The 15,525-nt window shown below is 36.3% G+C and overlaps 1 long non-coding RNA gene and 1 other non-coding gene across 2 annotated transcripts; both read right to left on the reverse strand.

Moving 5' to 3' along the window:
- Positions 1-3,981: 3,981 nt before the first annotated feature.
- On the reverse strand, positions 3,982-5,027 carry LOC150033573 (uncharacterized). The gene is made up of 2 exons (XR_016532441.1): positions 4,827-5,027; positions 3,982-4,359 (listed from the first exon to the last, which is right to left on the reverse strand). It is a non-coding gene; the product is annotated as an uncharacterized LOC150033573 (long non-coding RNA).
- A 5,885-nt stretch (positions 5,028-10,912) lies between these two features.
- On the reverse strand, positions 10,913-11,019 carry LOC120087396 (small nucleolar RNA R71). The gene has a single exon (XR_005484533.1). It is a non-coding gene; the product is annotated as a small nucleolar RNA R71 (small nucleolar RNA).
- Between the last annotated feature and the right edge of the window lie 4,506 nt (positions 11,020-15,525).

Consider the following 15,525-nt stretch of genomic DNA (forward strand, 5'->3'; position numbering starts at 1 on the left):
TCCTCATCCTCAAATATGTTAGCCTCATCAAGTAATAACAACATCTCCTCATAGTAATTGTTCCCACTTTTGCTCGCTTGCTTCAAAGCTTGCAATTTGTTGAAAGTCTTATGAACAAAATGCTTCTACTCCTTTCCATGATTTCTTTCCATGATGGTATTGCATGGTTTTCGCTTCTACTCCTTTTTCGAAAATACATGATTCCACCATGTTAGAGCATAATCTTCAAACGTAGAAACAATAAGTTTTACCTATCTCTTTTCACTATAGTGGTGGTGATGAAATATGACCTCAGTTTTCTCCTCCCAAAGATGATACTCATCTGACAACTACTCCTTGAAACTCTTGCTTGTGGAAACATAACTTACAACAATTCAGTAGCTTAAAACTCATGAAAATTCAATTGTTTGCTTGACGTGCCTGTTTGAGGTGCTTGCTTGACGTGTTTAGTTTACATGCTTGTTTGAGATGTTGCCTGACGTACCTGCTATTTTTTTTTCTCACCTTCGTTCTAATGTCCGTCAGCCAGCACCCTCCATTTTTTCTCCATTTCCCTTTTTTTTCAATTATCTCTTTTTTTTCCTTCAATCCACCGCCTTTTGATTTTTTTTTTTTTTTTTAAATTTTTTTTCTTTCTGAATTCTTTCACGTCTTCAGTGGCAACAATCAAACTTTTTTTTTTTTCCTTTTTCAATTCCCAAATCTACAGTCGAGCTGATTTTTTTTTTGTTCTACTCAGTTGAATCTTATGAATATTTTTCATCCCATTGTTTTTACTTCTTTTTCCATTCAATCAAGCAATTTCTAGAATCAATTTTTTTCCTCAAATGAATTTCAAACTCAACGTAACTTTAAAAAGAAAAGAAAAACCCTAACAATTCAAAGCAATTTTTTTCCTTCAGATCAACGACATAAACACACGATAAAATCTCAAGATGTAACTTTTTTAACTAAATCAAATAAAAATAATATTCACACGATATATCCGATCTAGAGCATCTAGGCTCTGATACTAAATGATATGGAAACTCTAATAATTGAAATTAGAAACCCTTTGGAATGGGAACCCCCAACTCCCAATCACTAAAACTCTCAAATCAATATGATATCAACCCTAAGATTGAGTTAGACACGGATTGCCTTAAGATCAAAATATCTTGTAATAAAGAACAAGTTCCCTATCCCAAGATTTGAAAACTCCACAGGAAGGATAATCAATATCACTTGAATGTTGTTGGCATGCAACTCAAATGAATTGTAAATTCAAGAAGCTCTCTGACTAATCTTGAAAACAAACACAAAGGCTAATACTTAATTCATCGTAGAATTCATTAAATAACCTAATAGCAAGACTTAAACAGTCTTCCAATAAAAACTCTAATGCAACATAAAAAGACAAAATTACCCCAACTTAAATGTCAATAAAAAGAATAAAATTAAAAAATACTAAAATTACGTCAAAATTACTAAATAAAATTTAATTAATAATTTGGATGCCTGACGATTCAAATCAGTATGCAATACAACCTTGAAAGTGAAACTCTTTTGATGAGACATCATACACATTAAAATTCTCAACCGCCTCTCTTGTAAAGGTTCCATAAATTCGCTGGAGAAACGGTAACTGTGTACCTCCGACCTTCTTCATCGGTGATGCACACACTTGCTGGAATAAACCCTCTGTAGTTTTTTTTTTTTTTTTTTTATCTTAATATGTGCTTATGGTAACTGTAGTTTTTTTTATCAGTTTCTTTAAAGTGTAAGTCCAGTTTTTACCTTAATATCTGTTTTGAATCATCTTCCTTCTCTAGCTTTAAAGTCAGAAGTATAAATTTTATGTCCGCTAGTTATTTAATGTTGGTAAATAATTGAGATAATTAAGAATGACTTTTTTTCATTTCATTTTTTAAGAAATCATTGAAAACTACTTATATATATTTCTTTTTTTTTTTTTTATCTTTGACACTTTCTTCTTTGATTGTAATGTGAGGGTGATACGCACATGGTTTGATACTTTCTACTTTCATTTATTATTAAACCAATTTATGGATTCATCTAGAATTGTATTTATCTTTGTGTAATTTTTTTTAATCACACAAGAAATAAAAAATATTAAAAAAATATGATTAGACAACTGAATGAGTTATTGAACCGAGATGAATATAGACTCGATGCATTTAGGTACTTTCTTATCATTAATTTTTCGATCATATACTTTTTTTAATTTTATGAAGGAGGTTTTTTCAATACTTATAAATTTAAAATGGTTACCTACAATACTAGTCAAAATTTTGGAATTCTAAAGTATTGCTAGCAATGTTGGGAATGATTTTAGACATTTGGTCCATGACAAAAGGAAAACGAAAAGAATTAATTGTTTGTGATTAATTTCTAGAATTAGTCTCAATTAATTCAAAAACGGTTTTTAAAACTAATTTCACAATGGTTTTTTTTTATTTTAAAATGGTTTTTAAAACTAATTCCACAATGGTTTTTTCCTTTAAAATGGATCCTTTTTTTTTTTCTTTAAAAAAGTAGAATGGAAATCGATCGTTTTTCTCTTCTGTGGTCTAAGAAAAATTTTAGACGATTTCAATCCTTTCTCTAGCAAGTGTACGTTTGAGTTGGGACGTTGTGTTAATCTTGGGGAGCAACCAACATATGAAATTTAGCATTGAAGTCACGCCGATTTTGTTTTCAAGACAGTAAATCTTCCACGGTACAATAATAATTGAGATTCGAAATTGATGACGAAACAACATTATATTTGTTATATTTTAAATCTAGTTGATATTTTAAAATCAGTCATTCACCTCTATAGAGAATTGAAATGAATTAAATAAACATCAAAGTTTTATATTTGTGATTCTGATTAATTAACTAATTATTGGTAGTCGTATGGATGAGAGAACGCAACTTCTTTAAAATAAAAATTAGTAAAAAATATTGAGCCTTATTTTCTATGCACAACAGACAAATGTATACAAAAATTTGGAAAATTTTTACTTTTATCATCTGATGAAAATTTTGTTATTTTGTATAAATAGTTTTTTTTTATTTTTTATTTTTAAAAATCTCGCTAAAAACACTAAGTGTAATAGTGTTTTTTTCCTACTATTCTAACAATTTTGTTATTTTATATAAATAGTTATTTTTTATTTTTTATTTTTAAAAATCTCGCTAAAGACAATACTGCAATAGTTTTTTTTTCCTGCTATACTGACAAATCATATTAATCTTAAGACAATCGGAAAATTTGTCCATCCTTTTTCTTAATTTCATGACAGTTAAATTTTTAGTCAAATTTTAAAAAGAAAATTTTAAAAACAAAAAGCCACTACTTTTGAGTGCTTTTTTCCTTTTTTTTTCTTTTCCATTTGAGCATTAAATTTTGTTTTTTTTTTTTTATAATTTAGATCTCGTTTGATAATTATTTTGTTTATTGTTTTTGTTTTTTAAAATTAAGCATATGGACACTACTTTCATCTTCAAATTTCTTCATTTTTTATCTACTTTTCACCCATGGTTTAAAAAATCAAGTTAAATTTTGAGAACTAAAAAAAGTAGCTTTCAAAAAATTACTTTTGTTTTTAAAATTGACTAAGAATTCAACCATTGATGCAAATCATTATAAAAAATATAAATAAAATATGCTTAATTTTTTAAAACAAAAATAAAAAAATCAAATGATTACCAAATGGGCTCAAATTTTAGTTTTCTAGTTTTGTAAATCATATTCATTTTATCACTTTTTTTTTTTTTTTACTTTTCACTCCATCCGTTTATGAATTTTGAATTCGATTAGTTATAATTCTTTTTCGTCAATTTTTTTTAAGAAAAGCCCCCAAATAAAATTTTGAATTCGCTGCTGACCATTTATATTATTACATGTTATTACCCCTCAAAATTCTTTAAATGAGAATTTCCCAAACCAATTTTTTTTTTCTTTTTTTGGGGTCAAATCTCATACAAAAAGGATAATTAACATCACCAAAACTCTTGAATCACTAACATAGTAGAGACAGATCCAATGTTCAAATTACCATTACAGTGCAACAATAATCAAGTACAATGCATACTTACAAGAAGGAAGGGCAGGTCAAGTACCTAGCTAGCTTTGTGTTCAATAATATGGAGATTAGAAAATTCAAACGACCTTCTAACTTTTTAATTGAGAGTACATGATTTATGCTTGTTGAGCGTTATATGCTCAATATTAGCTTTATTTCAGGATTATGTTTGATTGAAAAAGATTCATCTTGAGTAGGATTTGATGAAGTAATAGTGGCAATGAAATTCATGGAGGCAACTGAGAATTAGAGCAACAATCGCAGCACATGCAACACAAAAGTTTCTGATCTGCCCAATATATAGCTTAGTAAATAAGATATCTATACTTTTCCAAATGATTGATTGATTGATTGATCCCCACCTTAAATTTTATATATCAAACTAAAAATAGAGTTAGAAATAAACTAAATATCAACCTTACTACTGCTTCCTTTTCTTTTCAATCCATTTTTAATGTGTTATTGCTAATAGGATAAAGTTCTCAAGTTAATCCAATTTGTTCAACTTAAATTTCAACCTAACTAAGTACCTAATCCAATGATTGAATGATCTCCCGTTATCGTTTAAAACTTAAATTACACATCTACAATATACAACTTGTTTCGCTAGCTAGACAAACATTGTGAAATTACACTTAAAAATAAGATTGACACAAAACTTTTAACTTATCCGAGCCATTATTAACCTAAAAACAATGTTCAAAACAACTCCAAAACATTTTGATAATAGTATTAATGAGATACTAATTTGCTCACCTGCTTTGGGCAATAAACGAGCAGCATGGGAGGTTGTTATCATGAGAGGAGAAGAAACCATCATGAAAACTATGAAAAGAGCAACAAAAAGAAGAGTATAACCAGACCTTAGAAGAGCCACCATTATGATTTTAACTCTCATATCTTCCCTTATAATATATAGCTAGCTCTCTATTGTTATTATTTTTGTATGAATCAAGGTACAGCCCTCTCTTTGACTTTCAAAGTTTTTTATCTCAACTTTTATAATCCCTTTTTCTAATCATAAACTTATCGTCACTATATATTTTATACAATCTTGCACATGATTTGGCTTCATGTACAAATATTTTAAATTGAATGTCAAAAGACTGAGAGTTTGAATTCACACTAGGATTCGGGTATATTCAATTTAATTACATTGTCATGTCAACGTGTGTTTCTTTCAATATTGTTATTATGTCATAGAAAATTCAATAAAAATGCAATATCTTATGCCAATTGGTTTTGATTATTATTGGTTCTCGGTGACAATTTGAGTTTTAAAAGGAAAAAAATGCTTTTGAGAATCCCACATTGCTTAGGTTGGGAAGTGAAATTGATTGTTCAATCGAGCATGGCATGGGATTATTTTTTTATTAAATATTTTTCTTATTTTCTTATAATTTTATTCTAGTTTTTCTTTTATTTAATTCCTCATTCAATGCTCCATGTGTTGCGAGCAACATGGTATTAATGAGATGTCTAGTCTTTGTAACGATTTCTGACCCTAAAAGAAGAAAACTAGCTAGTAGAGCATATGAGTGTGTCTTTATAGGTTATGTCATAAGTAGTAAAGGCTATAGGTTCTATGACCTAGTAAACTAAGTGATACTACTATAAAATCTATATTACTTGACACTTGCAGTTTTTAATTACTTGACGTTTATTTGAAAAAAAAAAAAAAGAGTCAAGTAATAACCTTTTAGAAAAGAAAATGTCAAGTAAAATTGTTAAAAGAGCGGAGATTAACAGAATGTTTCAGATATTTTCATGCGATCCATTACTTGTCACGTTTTTCGTATCAAGTAATATAAAGTCTTACTTGACACGTTTTTTGTGTCAAGTATAAGAAGCTTTTACTTGACATATTTTTCGTGTCAAGTAAAATATAAAAATAATGTTTTTTTAATCTTTATTTTTTTTCCCCTCCTTCCCATTTTCATTTCCCTCTCAAATTTGGTTTCCCTCCTACCAAAATTTTAAATTAATTGTATTAAATTATTTTAGTTTTTATTTGCTTGGAGCTGAAGTTTGAGATAATTCGATATGGTAAATGGTTCAAATATATTTGTTAAAATATTTGGAATTTTGGATTTGATTTAGTTTAAATTTAAAAAAGACCTCGCTATAGTTTGTTGTCTATTTGAAAGATTTTAGTTAAAAGAGCTCTTTGTTGCTAGTAGCTAACATGAATACTCTAATTGTAACACCCCAAATTTTTATTATTTATGTAATCTTTATTATTTGAGGGTATTTTTGGAATTTTTGGACTTTAAGTTTAATTACGGAAATTTAATTACTGAATAAGGGGTGTTTCAATTTAATGGTTTTGGGAAATTGGACTTTTCATAGCTCATAATTTAATTTGAGATTAATGTCAGGAATTAATTTCAAATTGGAAGGGGAAGGGTTGCTTTTGGAGATTTGGGGAAGGAATTTAATAGAATGAAATGAAAAAGAAAAAAAATAATAACAAAATAAAGTATATATATTTTCCTTTTCTTTTATTTCGTTTTTTTCTTCTTTCTTCTTTTTATTTCCCTCTCCCTCTCTCGGTTCACCCTCATGCCGTCGAGACCTCCCCTTAAAATCTTCATCTTCTTCGTCCGCTGCCCAGCCCCTTCACGCCGCTCGTTGCCCTTTGCTGATGCCACCGATTGTCATACCCGCACCATCAGTTTCGTCGACGGTAGCTTCCATCACGCAAAGGGACGACCCTAGTTCCGTCACCAATTGTTTCTTCGTCGCATCCCTCTAGTGCTCGCACCCGACGGTTGTCAGACGCCTTCTTCACCGGTCAAATCAGCGCCGCAGGTAAGTCCGTCGAGCTGCCTTCAGTCAGTTCCACCACCAAATCCGTTCACGTCAGTCGTCATTATTCGTCTCAGGCTCGCCAGATTCGACATCCAGCCATCGTTCTACTTGGTTTCGCCAGTCGCCGCCGTCGAGAACTCCATGACCGGTGGGGGATCTAGTGAGTAAAGAGATTCATGATTTTTTTTTTTGTTTTCTTTGGTTAATGATAATGGGCAGAAATGTACGTTATTACAGCGTGAAGATATAAAACAATGTAGGATTGCGACGGTAAAAATATATAATATTGCGTCCAAAAGCATTAAGTTTACAATATTGCGATCGTATTTTTCCATCGCATTAAAACAGTTAACTTATGTATTTTATGTAGAAAAATGCGATGACGCAAGGCAAAATTGCGATCCAAGGAAATTAACATCCGAGAGCATAAGAGATTGCGACCGCAAGGATATACGATCGTTTGTGTTCGTGAAAATCTACTCAAGAAGGTGGCCGCATAGAGCCGACGCATCAAGGTGGGCGCATCTGGGTGAAAGCTTAATAAATCATGATGGGATAGAAAGCTGATGACGGTTGATTCTGAATTAAGTTGACAAGCCGTTAACGACATACTGTAGCAAGTACACTTAACTTTTCGGTGACAAATCTTCGGCGCATCAGACAGAGAATTAATGACATCCCATCAGTGAAATCATTCGAGAGAAAAAGTTCTTCACCCTGAAGCTCTATAAATACCAAACGTCACCTTCGTTGAAGGAGTTCGCTCAGTCCAGAGAGCTTAGCATATAGATAGAAGTTAGCCTTGTTCATAGTTTTTTTTTACTTAGAAGGCAGAAGCGAATGAAGGGAGATTACACTGAAAGATCGTTTCGGTGAACTTGGAAGCGTGCCGAGAAGCATCGAAATTGCATCTTTATATCTGTCCACTCTCTTTACATTACGTATGAGTAGCTAAATCTATCGAATAGGTTGAGAAGCACTTAGCTAGCATAACTTGAGATCTTCATTCTATACGATCATCTTGTATTATATATGCGTCATTCGTCCATTAGAGATACTCGGAAGGGTAGTCTAAGGATAGAATCTAGGCTTGGAAAAGTCAGATTAGAATCTAGGTTTGGATGAGTCAGATTAGAACCGCATAATCAAAAGATAAAAGCTTAGGAATAAGTTTTGTTTGCTATTAACACATCGCATGCACCCTAGAGATAGGATATGATTGTATGCGGTCATCTTGTACTTGTGTGCATCTTTCTCATCGCATAGGCAAGAAGTAGAGACTTAGGAATAAGCTCTATAGATATCATCACATACATCTCATGCGTCCTAAAAGTAGGAGCTATCACATTTGCATTGGAAAATGAATTACTGTCGCATGAGTGTAGCATGATCGCATAGCTTGAACGCATTCTTAGGAAACACTAGCTAAAGACCTTCTCAACCCGTTCCTCCGCATACTCATTGTATCTTTCGCATAATTAACTCTTTTCTCAAATCCGCCGCATACACTTTATACCTTAAACAACAAACCAACCAACACTTTGATTTATTTGTTACCGCAAAGTAATCAAAATTTACCATCGCATACTGTTTTCCTTAGTCCCTATGTTCGACCCTGGGCATACCAGGCAACTCAGTAGGATTTATACTTGGATCTTGCTGAGAAAACTTGCATGCACGAAGTATTTTCCCACCATTGCACTTTACACCATTATTTCATCGCATAACAACATGCATCAAGTTTTTGGCGCCGTTGCCGGGGACCACGGCAATACATTGTGCTAACGGTAATTTTTTTTTTATTTTCTTTGCAGCTTTCAATCTCTGGTGAATTACGACCCAGAGATTGAAAGAACGTTCTGACGAAGATTAAGAGATGGCCGCCGCCAACAACAACAACAAGAGAAAGAACCAAACATAGCAGAACAACCAGGAAATGGAGCGCCAAATGAAAATAATATCATGGTGAATCCCATCCTATTGGCGAACGACCACAATAGGCCCATTCGAGACTATGCATCGCCCAACCTTTATAATTTCTCCCCAAGAATCATGAGGCCTGCTCTTGACGGATCGAGATTCGAAATGAAATCGGTGATGTTGCAGATGATCCAAACTGCCGGATAGTTTGATGGTAGGCGTGGCGAGGATCCGCACGTCCACTGATAACGGGCAGAAATGCATGTTATCATAGTGCTAAGTTCTTAAACAATGTTGGATTGCGTTGATGAAATATGTTACTTTGCGTCTATTAAGCATCAGTTTTGTAATATTGCGGTCACATGTGTTCAGCGCATTAGAACAGTTGATTTTTGTATTTTTGTACAGAATATGCGTTAACGCAATGCAAAGATTGTGATCATAGGAATTCATTGGTCGAACGCAACTTCACCACAAGGCTTTGCGTTGATTGTGCTCGCAAACATTCGCCCAAGAAGGATCGCCGCAACTTGGTCAGTGCAACATGGTGAGCGTATCTGGGTGAAAGGCTAATTAAGAGCGATGGGACAGAAAGTTGATGACAGTCGAATCCAAATTAAGTTGACAGCCGATAATGGTCACAAAGTACATTCAGCTTTTCGGTGATAATTACTCGATGCATCAGTAAGGAATTAAAGCTGTACCATATGTATAACCAGAAGAGAAGCCACCTTTCACCATGGATGCTCTATAAATACCAAGGGCATTCTTCAGAGAAACGGTTAACCAGTTGATCAGTTCACACGTCTTTGTTCTTAGTTTTCTTTCATTTTAAGGCGGACGCGAGGGAGAATGTTGTGCCGGTAGATCATTTCGATAAGCTTGGGAGAGCGCTGGAAGCTTCAAGGACAGAGAGAGGGCCGACGACTACGAAGAAGGAACATCTTTAGATCAGAATAGAGATTTCAGTGTAGAAAGCCTTGGTCAGCAAGGAATTGCACCAGGCTCTCTACCTTTACTTTCCATTGTCATTTTGTACTCAACTCATTTATGAAAATGGAATTTCCTTCTCTATATTTGTTCACTCTCAGTTATTTACACATGAGTAGCTAAATCAGTTGAATGAGTCAAGAAGCATTTAGCTAGCACAACTAGGGAATCTTCATTCTTTGTGATTATCTTGTTTATGTATGCTTCATTCGTCCATTAAAGATACCCGGGAGGGTAGTCTAAGGACAAGATCTAGACTTGGGAATGTCAGTTTAGAATCTAGACTCGGAAGAGCCAGATTAGAACGCATAAATAAGAGATAGGCACTTAGGAATCAACACTATTTGTTATCAATGCATTGCATGCATCCTAGAGATAGGATATGATTGTATGCGGTCACCTTGCTTTCATGCATTTTACATCATTTCATAGGACAAGAGTAGAGACCTAGAGATGAGCTCTATGGACATTTTGCATTCAACATATGCGTCCTAGATTTAGAAGCGTCGCATTTACATTGGAAAATGACTTGTTGTGCATGGTTGTAACATGATCGCATAGTCTGACGCATTCCCAAGTAACGCTAGCTAAAGATCTTCTCAACCCATTCATCGCATACTCATTGCATCTATCAACGCAACTGTCTTTTCTCAACTCCGCTGCATTTGTTTATTTCTTTTTTTTTCATCAACGTAAACAACAAACCCAACACTTTATTTATTTATCCGATTACCGCAAACTTCTCCATAAAAATTACCAACGTAAACTATTTTCACAAGTCCCTGTGTTCGACCTTGGACTTACCAGGAAACTCAGAGGAATTTACACTTGGATTCCACTGGAGAAACTTGAGTGCACAACGTAATTCCATCAACGTATAGCATCCACATTTCCATTTCATAAATACAATCATCACCCACCTCCGGAGTTTCATTGAGATCTGCAACACTTTTATGTTCCCAAACATCTCTGTTGAGGAGGTTCGATTAATATTGTTTCCATTTCTGTTGTGTGACCAGGCACGAAAATGGGCTTACGCTCTCGAAGCAGAAGAGATTACATCATGGGAGCAGGTAGTTGAGAAGTTTATGAAGAAGTACTTCCCTCCGACGGAGAACGCCAGAAGGAGGAAGTTGATCACCAATTTTGAACAGGATATCGACGAATCGCTCAGCGATGCCTGGGTGAGGTTTAAGAGGCTGGTAAGAGATTGCCCACATAATGGCTTACTAGACTACTTACAGATGGAAATTTTCTACCACGGACTAAATCTTGCATCGTAGATGGCTTCCAATGCGGCAGCAGCTGAAGGTCTACTGGATAAGACTTATGATGAGGCCAAGAATATCCTTGATCACATTTCTAAAAATCATGAAGACTGGAGAGCAAGCGATCAAAGATTGAGAATCAAGGACAGTGACGCGAATAACGGGGCCATCACATCCCTTCAGAACCAAATGACTGTGATGATGAACTTGATACAGGAAATCACAATCAGTAGCCCAGCAATGCATAGTGGGCAAGTCAACACAATTAACCAGATGACCGCAAGTTGTGCTACTTACTGTGAAGGAAATCCAATGGAGGAATGCCCAAGAAACCCACGGTCAGTCTATTTTGTGAAGAATAATCCGTTTTCTAACACGTACAACCTTGGGTGGAGAAACCATCTTAACTTCACGTGGAAAAATCAACAACGAATTTTTCAATCAGTGGCGCAAAGAGAAGGGCCACCAGAATTTCTCCTGCGAACAGCCGATCAAACGCAAAACCAAGCCAGTAGTTCGCAGGCGACGCAATCTTCATCTTTGGAGAGTTTGTCGAAGCAATATGTTGAAAAGAATGAAATAGTGCTTCAAAATCAAGCGACGTCTATCCGCAATCTAAAAATTTAGATGGGACAGATTGCAGGGGAACTCAAGAATAGACCGCAAGGGGCTCTGCCGAGTTCAACGGAACCCCCGCACAACCCAGGGGGTACGAGAAAAGAGCAATGTCAAGTTGTGATGTTGCGGAGTGGAAATACTGTGGCAGGAGAGAAGAAGAAGCCCAATCGGACTGCTCTAATTGCGCTAGAACCGGAGATTGCGTTGATTCGAGGAGAAACAGAAGAAAATGAGGCGATGGAACCAGAGATTGCGTCCACCTCGGAGCCGAAAGAACAGGGGACCGTAAGAATACAACTGCCACCATTCCCTTAGAGACTCAAAAAGAAGAAAAATGATGAGGTACAGTACCAAGGCTTCATGGATATGCTAAAATAGTTGCATATTAACATTCCTGAAGCGATTAAACAGATGCCCACATATGCGAAGTTTCTAAAGGACATGGTGACAAAGAAGAGAAGCACTGGTAAGTTCGCAACGGTGGCATTGACGCAAAGTTCAAAATCCATAATTCCACCAAAAATGCGCGACCCTAGAAGTTTCACTATACCCTGCTTTATTGGAGGGTTATACATTGGTCAAGCACTTTGCGATCTCGGGGCAAGCATCAACTTGATGCCTTTGTCAATTTTCAAGTAGCTGAATGTGGGGCAACTGGTGCCCATGATGATGACTCTCTAATTAGCTGATAGATCTTTTATGCATCCAGAGGGGAAGGTGAAAGATGTCCTAGTTACAATCGACAAATTTATATTACCGGTAGACTTCATCATCCTGGACTACAAAATAGACAAGGATCTACCCATCATCCTGAGGCGACCATTTTTATCCACCGATCGCGCTCAGATTGATGTGTACAAAGGAAAGATCACACTGAGCGTGAATGGACAGAAGCTCAAGTTTGACATTATTTGAGCCATGAAATATCCTGATGAAGAAGACCTTAATGAATCTGAAGATGAACCAAGTTTGATTGAAGAAGAAAAGTCCGAAGATGAAAATGAAGATGAGGATGCGATTGCATCAATAGTAGCATGCAATGCGATCACAGAAAAAACAACCAAAGAAGATGAGATGATCGCATCCCAAGAAGATAAGCTGACAGTGAATGAAGAAAGAAAAACAACAAAATCATCCTTGGAATAACCACCAACAATAGACCCTTCCAAACCACCTGAAGTATACGTTTCTGGGGCAGAATGAAAAGCTACCTGTAATCATTTCCTCTACACTTAATGAAGACCAAGAAAATGCGCTGTTGAGCGTCCTGAGAAAGTATGTAAAAGCAATTGGCCGGACGCTCGCAGACATTAGAGGAATCAGCCCCGCATACTGCATGCATAGGATTCGTCTCAAAGAGAATCACAAAGGATCGATCGAACATCAACACAGACTCAACCCTGCAATGAAAGAGGTCATAAAGAAGGAGATAATCAAGTGGTTAGATGCGGAAATTATCTATCCAATAGCCGACAACACGTGGGTCAGCCCTATGCAATGCGTGCCGAAGAAAGAAGGGATGACGGTAGTCCCCAATGCAAATAATGAACTGATACCAATTAGGACTATCACGGGATGGCGGATTTGCATGGACTATCGCAAACTAAATGCGGCAACAAAGAAGGATCATTTCCCTTCGCCTTTTATCTACCAAATGTTAGACCACCTAGCTAGAAATGATTTCTACTGCTTCCTGGATTGATATGCCGGCTATAACCAGATCATGATTGCTCCTGAAGATCAAAAGAAGAGCACATTCACCTGCCCGTATGGAACATTTTCATTTTGACACATGCCCTTTGACCTTTGCAATGCACCGAGCACTTTCCAAAGGTATATGATGGCCATCTTTTCTAAATATCGCGAAGACTCTGTAGAAATTTTCATGGACGACTTCTCTGTGTATGGGCAAACATACGAAGTCTGTCTCAACAACCTGGAGAAGATATTGAAAAGATGTGAAAAGATGATCCTCGTGCTAAATTGGGAGAAATGCCACTTCATGGTGAAGAAAGGCATTGTGCTTGGGCACAAGGTCTCCAAGGATGGGCTAGAGGTGGACAAAGCAAAAATTGAGGAGATTGAAAAGCTCCCACCTCCAGCGAATGTAAAGGCTGTCAGGAGCTTCTTGGGACATGCTGGATTTTATAGACATTTTGTGAAAGACTTTTCAAAGATTGCATGACCATTGAGTGCGTTGCTAAAGGTAGAAAGAAATTTTGACTTTGATGATCAATGCCGCAACGCATTCATAATACTGAAGAACGCATTAACAGTCGCACCTGTGTTGATCGCACGAGACTGAACATAACCCTTTGAATTAATGTGCGACGTAAGCGGTTATGCGATGGAAACATTGCTGGTGCAGAAGAAGAAAACAATACTACACCTCATCGCATATGCGAGTAAAACCTTGAATCTTGCTCAAATAAATTACACCACCATAGAAAAAGAATTTCTTGCAGTGATATTTGCATTGGAAAAATTCAGAGCTTATTTGCTGGGAATTAAAGTCCTCATTCACACTGACCACTCGGCGATAAAATATTTGATGAGAAAGAAAGATGCAAAGCCGAGATTGATTAGATGGGTTCTCCTCCTCCAGGAATTCGATATGGAAATCATTGATCGCAAGGGGACGGAGAACTAGGTTACAGACCATTTATCCAGATTAGAAAATCCAGAAGTTGACCACAACCAGTCAGAGGTCAGCGCAACATTCCCAGACGAGTAGCTATTTAAGATTGAAGAGTTACCATGGTACGCGGACGTGGTTAATTTTCTGGTTTGCGAACAATTTCCTGAAGACTATATAGACCACCAAAAGAGGCGTCTCAGACATGAATGCATATCATATTATTGGGATGAACCAAATCTTTATAAGAGGGGGTCAGACCAGATTTTGCGCCTGTGTGTACCTGATGCTGCTCACCAACGCATATTATCACAACGTCATGACTCGCCATATGGAGGGCACTTTGGACGCCAATGCACAGCAGCGAAAGTATTACAAAGTGGGTATTATTGGCCAACACTATTCAAGGATGCAAGAGACTACGCGATGAAGTGTGACTGGTGCCAACGCATGGGTAATATTTCATGGAAGCATGCGATGCCCATGAACATCATTTTAGAACTGGAATTGTTCGACGTCTAGGGCATTGACTTCATGGGACCATTTCCACCATCGAATGGTCATAAATATATTCTGTTATCCATCGACTACGTTTCCAAATGGGTAGAAACGGTAGCATGCACCACAAGCGATGCAGCGGTAGTCTCCAAGTTCTGGAAGAAAAATATTTTCACTCGTTTTGGCACTCAACGTGCCATAATAAATGATGAAGGCTCCCACTTTGTCAATCACATAGTCAACAACTTGTTGCTCATATATAATATCCTCCACAATAACTTGCTGCTCAAATATAATATCCTCCAGAAGGTGGCCACCGCATACCATCCATAGACAAATGGTCAAGCTGAAGTATCCAACCGGGAAATCAAGCTGATATTAGAGAAGGTGGTAAAGCCTTCACGAAAAGATTAGGCAACAAAGCTGGACGATGCATTGTGGGCATACAGGACCGCCTATAAGACACCTATAGGCATGTCTCCGTATGCGCTGGTGTTTGGTAAGTCGTCTCATTTACCACTTGAGCTGGAGCACAAAGCACTGTGGGCGGAGAAAAAGCTTAACTTCGACTTAAAGGCAGTAGAGGAAGCAAGGAAACTTCAGTTGGTCGAGCTTGATGAATGGAGAACACAAGCTTATGAGAATGCCAAAATTTACAAAGAACGAGCAAATTGTTGGCATGACAAACAACTATATGGGAAGAATCTCCACTTCG

This window comes from Benincasa hispida, chromosome 9, assembly GCF_027475165.1.
Source record: "Benincasa hispida cultivar pf3 chromosome 9, pf3_genome.v1.1, whole genome shotgun sequence".
Lineage (NCBI taxonomy): Eukaryota > Viridiplantae > Streptophyta > Magnoliopsida > Cucurbitales > Cucurbitaceae > Benincasa > Benincasa hispida.